General features: G+C 32.4%; 1 pseudogene; it reads right to left on the minus strand.

Moving 5' to 3' along the window:
• Positions 1-271: 271 nt before the first annotated feature.
• LOC115958934 lies at positions 272-2,150 on the minus strand (annotated as a pseudogene).
• Positions 2,151-11,368: the final 9,218 nt, after the last annotated feature.

The following is an 11,368-nucleotide window of genomic DNA, read 5'->3' on the forward strand; positions in this document are numbered from 1 at the left end:
AAAACAGTAAACAACAATTTATTTGTGAATTCTATTTATCTGGAAAATGGTCTCAAAACTAGATCATTTTAAAATATAGGGGAAACAACCCTCAATATTTGCAAACCTCTACTAGTAGCATTATACATCTAATAATTACCAGTCACACTGCCATTTTTTTTTTTGTGCAATTAGACACGCAAACTTATTTTTAGAATAACATATCTTGAGAAATGGATTCAGAGAATGAGAGAGCACACAAGCTGATGCTAGTAGCAAGTGTTTAATATGTTTATGATGCTGCTGAGGAGACAAAGTGTTCTCTTAGCCACTTGAAATACGTCAACAGTTCATTGCGATCGCGAAGGCTCTCTTTAATGGCTGGAATTTCATTGAAGTTTTTGATCCATGCCTGTAAGCGAGGGAAGCTATCAGCTTCCAACACTTTGACCCCAGCTGCTTCTTGAGTGATTTCCAATAAGCAAGCTATCCATCCAAAGGCTAAGTCAGCCAGTCCTATGTTATTGCCACCAAAAAACTTCTTCTCCCCAAGACCATGCTCTTCTAGGATTCCCAGAAGTTCTTTCATTTCTTTTGTTGCTTTCACTTGTTGTTCTCCGCTAGTTGCAAAGTATCCAGAAAAATTGTTGTTCTAAATCGCACAAAGTATCCAGTTAGAGTGGGTCATCTCCATCTTATATATTATCCGAGTCTAGAAAAAAATGTTTAAAGCTTGTTTGTGTGTGCAGTTCATTATTATAGTCAGATTAATAAAATCTACCAGTTAACTCAATTAGAAAGTTTTCTGTCATTCAATAAGGAATTTGAGTTTGATTCTTATCTATACAAAAAATCAATTGATGTATAACAATTGTTATGAAATTGATGCTATAAATTTGAATCTTATTATAAACAAATCTACGAAAGAGAAAAAGATAAGATAATTACCGTTTTTTTATTCTCCTCTTGTTATTTTTATCTTTAGTTAAATGACATTTACAATGGAAATACTTTTATAACTTTCACATGTTACAACACATGCAGACGCACCCCGGAGAGATCTTTAAGCAAGCAACTTCTCTGAAATATGAGTACCAGAGACTTGCTAAATCCCTCCCTCACCAATAAGCATTGGACTACACATACTCTGTTTTGTTGATTTTTTTACAGTTTGGTTGTTGTGGAGTTACCGGGCCACTGCTTTTTTGGGCCGAGTTTCATTAGTAATATTAACTCCCCCACCCCCTCCCCCTCCCCCACCAGAATTTCTTTTGGACTTCCTTTTTGTATTAATATACTTCTATCTTTTCAGTAAAAAAATAAAGAAACAAACCTTTCACATCTATAAAAGAAAAGTAATAACGACAAAGGAGACTACTAAAAAAATTAAGAAAATGTTAATGGATGCCGTTAGTACAATTGTTAACAAATTATTTTAAGAAAATTTTAATGAAAAAAGAAAAATAATAATTATTGCTTTAACAGTTTTTTCTGTTTTCTATAAAAGTAGTGCCAAAACTTTAATAAAAGGACAAAACTTTACTAAAAGGACAAAACTTATTTATAGTACCTTAAATGCTGTTCTTTAGGTTCTCATCCTAAAATTTTACCATGTGATTATTTATTTAAAAAATACACTTCCATTACATAAGAAAAAAGAAACATGACAGAATTTTAAGAGGAGAATTAAGGAATAGCATCTAAGTACTATACTTAAATCTTTCCCTTCATAAAATGGATTGTTAATAATAATAATTATTTTAAGAGCACTCGTTAATATGAGCCAAAAATTAACAATAAATGGGAACAAAGTTGTAGGTGTAAGAATAAACACAATAATCAGTTAGTTGGTGCATAATTACCTTATCCTCTCCAAACTTTGCCTAGAATCGAGCCACAGCTCTCTCATGAGGATCATCTGGAAGTAAGGGATTGTGTGGCCAAGTCTCTTCAATGTACTCAAGAATGACAATGGATTCTGCGATGGGTTTCCCACCATGAACAAGCACAGGAACCTTCTTATGGATAGGGTTGTACTTCAAAAGCATATTACTCTTGTTGAATATATCCTCTTCTACATATTCATATTTGATACCCTTGAGTTCAGTGGCCCATATAACTCTGTAAACATATGGACTAGGCCAAAATCCTATTAGCTGTACTTCTTCCATTCTTACTTTGATTTTCTTTCTTCTTGCCCGAGTGAGTTCATATATAACTAGTCAATAGATTCCCTTGCTTTATCTACAAGCATATGCAGTTGGACAATTAGAAGAGTTTTTTTGGTTATCTTTATAGGCTATTATTGACTAAGGTAAGTTGATAATGTAGGCTACTATTGACTAAGGGAAGTTGATAATGTGGTAATCTTAATCAACTTCTCTAGTCTTGTGGTTGGAAGAATTCATAAGGGTTGTCAAATTTTTAATATAAAATATTGTTCAATCAGTGTCTGTTTGGTACTATTTATTTTTATAATTTTTTGAAGACACTTTTGAAATCAAAAAATAATATTTTAAAAAAGTGAGGTTTAATAAAACTTTACACCAAATGGCCAAAAAAACATTTGTTTTTTAGTCATTAATAGTAAAGTTTGGTATAAGCATTTGAAAATTTATTGAGAAACTTGAAATAAAGGGGAAGAATATTCTATAAATTTGAGAATTTCATTCTTCTATTGCAAATAGGTAAGCATAGAGATAAACATATTAAAATGTGGCAAAAATGGCCAAATACCATGTGTACATTACACCAGCCAAGGCATGTGTGAATGCTGATGTGACTAGATTTGGACCCTACATGTGGGCTAGTTATGAGGAAGGAAAGGGGGACGTTGGCTGAAAAAGAGGATCTTTGGCCCATGCCAATGGCGTGACCATCTTGGGGAAGAGTGAGATTTGCACTTGGCGCGAACACTCAACGCTAGAGTAAAAGGGAGATAGCGACCCCCTATGGCATGCTATAGAACACCCTTTATTGGCTGAGCTTGTGTTGGACTACTGCCGAGGACACGTCCATCACTCCTAGTATCCCTAATCAAGGTTTTTAGACCCGGACTGTTCATTGAACCATAAAAGGGAGAAGTTCAAGCTTTTTGAGGTCGAACCGGGGTGGAACCGTGATGACGTTATAATTAATTTAATAATTAATTAAAGCCTAGATATAGATATTAAATTTAAAAAACTAGCAAAATTGACAATATATCTATATATGTGAGGGAAATTTAATAATTTTCAAGCATATATTTAATAATTAATAAGAAAGTTAATAAAATAAAATAATAACCATGAAAACATTAAAATTTATGATTAATTTTTGAAGTAAGGTCGAATATCTTTGAAAGATTTTAATTATAATTTTTTTTATTTATTCCTTGTAAGAGATGGATAATTTAATTAAGTAGAATAAAATTATATTAAGTTGTTTTTATCAAAAAAAAAAAAATGCTAAGAGTTTCATGGTTCTTGCCACCGGTTCGTGCAGTCCAACCCCGGTTTTAGGGATTCATGGAATTAACAAAAAATTCGGTTCTTTATACTTAAAAAACCGGTTTTCATCCCGATTCCCGTTTTCATGGTCTGACCTATTGCTCTGGTCCGGGTCTGAAAACCTTGTCCCTAATGTCCCTTTCCATGTTTATGACTTGCTCCCTAGGTTGTAGTAGAGCTGCCTTTCAACCCACTACCTTGACATCAGCATGTTTTCTTTCTCATCTAGCCTTAACATAGTACAATAGCTATATTTGGATTCAAATGGAGGGATCATGGTTTGACACCTGGCCTTAGGTACCTAACAACATTCCACATCCTATAAGAGGAACATGTTGAACAATTAGGGCAAGAATCTAGAAAGATAGAGAGAAAGAGGCAGAAGCTTGGGTAGGAAAGTAACGTAGAAACAAAGAATTGGGAAGAATATCACCATTGTATGAATACCTTGACTTTCACATTATAGAGAGCTCTAAGAGTGAGGAACATTCTTCCTTCCACTCACCCGTGGTTTTTTTATCTCTTTCAAAGGGTATTTCACGTATTTTCCTGTGCCTTCCTTACTTTCTTTGTTTCACATTTGCATTTCTCTAGACGATAAAGTGTTAAAGTTTCCATTTCTTATTGTTCTTAAGTTTTTTCACTTAAATGTACCGTTAGATTCATCACTCGTTCTCTTACATTGTCTTGATATTCTATCTTGCACGTACACCATGTTTGGCTCAAATAATTAGTGTTCAACTACTATTTGGGAAATAATTAGTGATCAACCACTTTTTAAAAACTCGACTTCCATAAAATATGCCACGATGGTACCCGTTGACCTGGAATTTTTTAATAAAAAGAGACTAGGTGGAACTTGAGTTTCATAAACTCTAATTCCTTGTAAATAAAATTCTAGCTTTATAAGCTCAAGCTATTTAAAAATTTGAACATAGAACTTGAGTTCTGAGTAAATTTCTTAAGAAACAACATATAAGAATGTGAAAATCTAACCAGTCAACATGTTTAAGTAAACGATAATGACCAACATCCAAAGAATATAATCAGGGAGAAGCCAGACAAGAAAAAGAATTGGAGGGGAGATTGGACAAAGATTATGTTTGCAACCCCCATTAGATAGCAGTCCAGCCGAAAAAGAAGGACCAAAAATTCAGTATATAAAGATTATAGTAAGTGTAAAGTGTTAGAGACTACCTTCAATAGTTGATGAATGGAGCTTGAAAGCTTGTGGTTCAGTACTTCAGTTTGGATTGTGGGTAATGCTCAGGGAGAATGGCAATCACGAGAGAGAGAGAGAGAGAGAGAGAGAGAGAGAGAGAGAGAGAGAGAGAGAGAGAGAGAGAGAGAGAGAGAGAGAGAGAGAGAGAGAGAGAGAGAGTTAGGTTTAAAAAAAAAACACACACAAAAATTGCAAATAATTAATAGAGAATGACTTAATAAATTGTCACAAGTAGGCTAGTTGCCAGACACCCACAACCAACCTGCCAAGGCAGTTGACTCAAAAATAGTTTAAACTACAGGCAGAGGGGTTAATGTAGAACTTGAGTTTAAAGAGCTTGAGTTCTATGTTCAAAAGTTTTATATAACTCGAGCTTATAGAGCTCGAGTTTTATTTACAAAGAATTTGAGTTTATGAAACTCAAGTTTTATGTGGCCTTTTAATTAAGAAATTCTAGGTCAACGGGTGCCATTGTGGTAGATTTTTATGGAACTCAAGTTTCTAGAACTCAAGTTATATGTCAAACTTGAGTTTCATGAACTCAAGTTTTAAAAAGGTGGTAGATTGTTAAATATTTCCCAAATAGTGGTAGAACACTAATAATTTTGGGCGAACATGGTATTTTGGCCATTTTTGCCATTAAAATGTAAGCTATTTTTTCCTAGGAAAAAAGAAATGCATTACCTTGTCCTCTTCAAACTTCGTCCAAAACCAAGCCAATGCCTTCTCAAAGGGGTCATTTGGTAGCAAGGGATTTTGTGGCCAGACCTCCTCAATGTATTCAAGAATAACACTTGCCTCAGCAATTGGTTTTCCATGATGAACGAGCACCAAAACCTTCTTGTGAACTAGGTTGTACTGTAAATAGGGACGAAGTTAGAACTTTGAGTTAGGGGGGCAGCTTTACTGTTGGCTATGTGCGTTAGTTTTAACCTCTGACTTTGCTACTACTTAACTACTGAGATTTTTATTTTATTTTATTTTATTTTGTATGGGTAAGAAAAAAATTATTTTTATTTAGAATTTTTTAAAAGGCAGGGTTGTTTATTTTGGACAAAATTGGTAAATTGAGCTTAATTTTTTTTAAAACAATTTACTATTGGTAATTTTTGTTGTTGAGTTATTTGTTTTTGGACTTGTATATTTTGTTTTAAATTTTAGATCTATAAATTTTTCACAGCCACTAAAATGAGGAAAATGCTAGAGTTGCAAACTTTTTTATAAATTATTGATGTAATAAGTGATTATTGGTATGTAAAAAAATAATGTGAGTGGTGGGCCCATACGTGAACCAATAAGAATTTGCTACCAAAACAATTTGTAAATATGTTTGTGAGTATAATTTTACTCTTAAAAGAATTAATGATATTGTTTAAGGGAAACAAAGTGTAATTTTATAGAATAAAATTGCTAAAATTAGTACACATAAATAATAATATTTTTTTAAAAAAATTTGCGGGGAGGGGGGCCATTAGCCCCCCTAGTCCAATGATGGCCCTAACTGTAAAAGAAGATCACTCTTGTTGGAAAGATCCTCCTCTACATATTCATATTTCACAACCTTGTGTTTTAATGCCCATTTGACTCTATAGCAATAAACATTGAAGGTGCTTTTTATGTTGATGGGCCAAGGCTTGTTCTGCTAGGTTTGAGGCCTGTTCTACTGTGGGTCAGAGAGTTGGGTCTGACCCACTATTCTAGCAGGACCTAGCTAAAGGGCCTTTTTGCACAAGCTCAGCATCTAAAATAAAGACAACATGCATTAACAAATATATGCATATTAGTCTAGGAATGTTAGTATACGTTTATAGTTTTTAGAGCAAATATCTAGCGGGAAGATTAGTTACAGTAGGAAGCAATCAGCATAACCAATATAGCAGAATATAAGATGATATAGTAGAATGTATAATGACACTATAGAATGCGAAATAATACAGTAGAATGTAAAATAATAAGTTCTTTCGCTAGAAGTGGACCAAAGAGAGCCCAAAGCTAAGCTATCAAAGTTATGCATTTTGGGGAACGGGCCTAGATGGCTACTCGTTGCTTCGTTGGGATTTCAAAGAGTGGGATTGCTGTAAATGGGAGGGAAAACATGGTTTATTGGTGCATGCCTTTTCTACTGTGTTCACTCTCTTTTCTTTTATTTCATTCTTTCTCTTTTCTCTGTTATTTTTCTTTCATTTCTCTCTTTTTCTTGCCTTAGTCACTATCCCCCATTCCATTTATGGCTACTGTTCCTATTTATATTGGTTTCAGCTCGTTGAATTTCTCTATTTTACCTTTATTGCTCACCAACCGTTTTTGTTTGCTATGAGCACCCTTTTAGAGTTGCCCACTAGCGCAATAGTTGTTCGGCCTCCACTACACCTTGACATGCTTAGTGCTTTCTCTCTCTTCCACTACTTATTTCAGACAAATCCATATCTGTTTGGTTTTGCTGCGGGTCTATCTCTCTCATTCTGATGGGCAAAACTTTGAGTTTCTCTCTACCTATCTCTATGGCATGCATCAAGTGGTCCTAGCCATTTACTACCTATTTTAAGCAAAGATGCCTTCTCAGTAGAGCACCTCCCAAAAGAGGCATTGGCTTAATACTAGGAATAGACCCTTCCCCCCTCCCCCCTCCACCAAACAACACCCTTTGCAAATCCCTTGACCGTGGGCCCACCTCTCTTGCATTGACTGGGTACAAGTTGGTAGTGCTTCGGCCAAAATGTGGTTGTCCCATTACTTCCTATTTTGTCTTCTTTTTTTCCCACTCCATTTCTACCACTAATGTATGGCCTTGTCTCGTTCTGCACCTTGCATTCTTTCTGCCCATGTTTATTTTTTTATGGGGGATGGAACAGGCTTATTGGGCTTGTCCCACTTTTGCCTCTTCTTGGGCCTGTGGGTCTACCTGCTGCTACTTTTTTCTAGCCCGCCCCATTGGGCCTTATCTCTTTTTTATTTTTTTATTATTTTTTTCTTTTTTCTTTTTTCTTTGGGCCTTTATAGCTTTTTGTTTCTGCAGTTACTTACCAATTTCTTATTATATTCCTTTTTCACTTTCTATTGGGCTTCCCTACTGTTCAACCTTTTTTAAAAAAAAAAAAAAAAAAATGGACATCAACAAACATTAAACAATAGGCCAAGCTCCCAATAGCTTCACTTCTTCCATTTCGTTAAACTATACGCTTTTCTTTCTAACCAGCTAATGACTTCATATACTAACCAAATGGATTGGTTTTCTTGGTTTTTTATTTTTTATTTATTTTTTTTTTTTTGAGAAAAAACAAATTTTAAACTTCAAATTCAAAAGATTAGGTGAAAATTTGTTTTTATTAAAGTAGTTGCCACGTTTGACTCCACTAAGATTAGGAGAAAATTTGTTTTTATTAAAGTAGTTGCCACGTTTGACTCCACTTAGGTAGGTCCAAATATGGTGTAAACAGATATATTTGATCATGTATGTTGAATCAAATATATAAAAAAATCCTTTGCCGTTTATCCTCAAAATAAAAAAATAAAAAATATCTTCCCTTCATTGACATGGTATATTATTTTTATTTTTATTTTTTTTTAGAATACTAAGTATTTTAACACACACACACAAGGGGAGAGGAGAGAAAGTTTTAAAGAAACTAACAGTAGTATATAACCAAAAAGGCCTAATTCTTACATACACAACATAAGTTTTAAACCTTTATAATTCACACTCAATTTTCAATGTAGAATTAACCCACTGTTTTTTATTTTGAGAATACTAAAATACTAAAACATAGCCTTAGACTATGTTTGGTAACTATTTTTTCCCCCTTATTTTTTGTTTTCAAAAATAGTTTTCTATTTTTGAGACTAAAAAACTTGTTTGGCAACTCAAAATGAACAGAAAGCAAAAATTGTTCTCAAAACTCAATTTGTGAAGGAAACTGAAAACATGCAAAATGCTGTTTTCAGTTTCTAATTTTTAAAAGTCAATGAAAAACACATTTAACTTAATGAATCTATCTCCTTTAATGAGTTAGCATTAGAGTTCAAATTTTAGTAATAACATATTTTAGTATTTTCTATTTTTTTTCTTCAAAAACCTATCTTTTTAATTTCAATTAAGCAAACATGTTTTTGATTTCAAAAATACAAGAAAATTGTTTTTTCTTTATATTCCCAAAAACAAGTTTTTAAAAAATAGAAAATAAAAACTATTACTAAACATAACCTAAGTATTTTAACACATACACAAGGGGGGAGGGGAGCATGGTACATTTGAGTGGTTGCTTAGTGTCAGTTTGTTACACAGCTTTTTGCTTTTTGCTTCTTCTTCTTCTTCTTCTTCTCCTTTTTTTTTTTTTTTTTTTTTTTCTCAACATTTTTTTTCAAAGGTCTAATCTAACTTTAGTTTTTTAAAAATAAGCCAATTTTTAATTTTTGATTCCGCATTTTATAAATAAATTGTACGTAAACGCATTGATTTCATGGTGCAAAAGAAGCAACGTACCATAGAAGATATATATCTTATCAATTAACAAAAGTTTATTATTGTTATTATTTATAATTTTTGGAAGAGGGATCCAACAGCTAGGTGAGATGACAATAGAAAATTCAAGCTGAAATCCAAAAAAATTGGTTTCATTTATTTATTCTATTCTATTTTCTTGGAAATTAGTATTTTGATTTTCTGAACAAGGTACTTGAATTCAGTTTCTCCAAAAAAAAAAAACTTGAATTCAGAAAGCATGTATGCCAGATAACTTAATCCAAGAAAGAATTTTGCTTGGCCCACGAAATATATAAGTGTGCACCAGAAATGAGCCTAAACTAATCTTCTTGGCCCAAAAAATAAGCCCAATAACTTAAATGGGCACAACATTCCCAACCACAAGCCTTGTCAAATACATGAGAACATTTGCTGCTATTTGGTTGAAAACCAGTATAAAGTTTTGTGTACACTTTATTTTGCATTTTTGAAAAATTTTTATTTCTTCGAGTGGAGAAGTTCTTTAGTGGAAATTTGATGACAATTTTATTTTATTTTTAGTTAAAAGGAATTTGATAACAATTACACTTTACACATTCTGCATGTAGTAAAAGAAAAGAAAGTTTAATTTATTGGTGGCCAGCTATAAAGTCCTGTTTATATTGCTTTGACAAACTATAAAGTTCTATTCATATTGCTTTTTGACAAACTATAAATTTCTAAGTCATATTTGTGATGTGTCATGCATAAATGCTCAATAAAATCTGCAAACTTTATGAGTAATACATCCACTACCAAAGTAATGCTACAAAAAATTTGACAATTTTTTTTATATTGATTAAATTGTCAAGATTTTACTGGATTTTATTTAAATTCATCTTTTATATTACTTTTTTTATTTACTACTAACAATCTATCGCATTAATTTATGTCAAATTTTTTGTGCCCCTGATTTTCTCTTAGAAAATACCAATTTGAACTACAAAGTTTGGAAGGCAACCGGTTCTTTTCACCGGTGTTCTTATTAACCACAAGCACCATGTGGATCAATTCTAGGTTTCTAACATTGCCCTTAGACCAAAGCAGGTGGACCGGATTTGAATGTCACTGGGTCAACACTGAATAGGCTCACCAAAGTGATTGGACTTTCTCCAGCGAAGCAAAGCCCACACAACTTTAGCCCACTGTTAAGATCCTGTGTCCTATTGATCCTGTTCTAATTCATGTACCACTAGTGAACTTATGACACGCATCTCTTTATTTTTATTTTTTTCATTCTTAACACTACTGGCTAACATCTCTCCTTTTGACTAAACCAGTCGCTAACCCGTGCGATGCACGGAATTATTGACTTTGAAAAAAAAATCCAACAATGAGTAAATATATATTTTGAAAAAAATAATTAATTGAAATTAATCCAAACAAATAATTAATCAACCAAAAATATAGCTTTTAATAAGAAAAAAAAATCACATGAACCTAAATAAAAAACATTTAAGGTGAAGAATTAAGATCAACCTACTGAGACGCAAATACCAAAAATCCCAAGACTTAAAACTTCAAAATTTATAGAATTCCCAAATTCTACTTTAGAACCAAACCAAATTCAACAAATTTATATATAACATACCAAATAAAAATTTATAAATAAAGATGTTTTATCTGCCATGTACAATATAAAAAAAAAAAAAATTAGTAGAAATTTCAAACCAAAAACCAAATCCACGATTATCAACGTTAGTCTCTCTCTCTCTCTCTCTCTCTCTCTCTCTTTTTTTTTTTTTTTTTTTGAGTCCTATCATAATTTTTGTTGTTTTTATATAGATTGTCAACATTTGAGTTTAAGTTTAAGTTGGACTTGTTAGAAAGATAGAATTTCACTCCTTGTTAAGTTTTGATTAAACAAAAATAATTTTATTTTAGAAAAAATGATAATGATGAGTTTGAGTTTAAGTTGGATTTATTAGAGAGATAGAGTTTCAATCCTGTTTAAGTTTGAACTAAAAAAAAAAAATTAAATTAAATGATAATTTTATTTAAATATTGTGCTGACGTGAAAAATTGTGAGAACCTTAGAAGTTTCAGTTTATATATATATATATATATATATATATATAGATATAGATGAACTTCTTAACGTTAATGTTATTTTAGTTCATTGAATATGACATCTCGTGTTTTAGTTTTCATGCTTCTTTCGCTAATTAAAGTTCAGTTCAA

The sequence above is a fragment of the Quercus lobata genome, chromosome 9 (assembly GCF_001633185.2).
Source record: "Quercus lobata isolate SW786 chromosome 9, ValleyOak3.0 Primary Assembly, whole genome shotgun sequence".
NCBI classification, from domain to species: domain Eukaryota; kingdom Viridiplantae; phylum Streptophyta; class Magnoliopsida; order Fagales; family Fagaceae; genus Quercus; species Quercus lobata.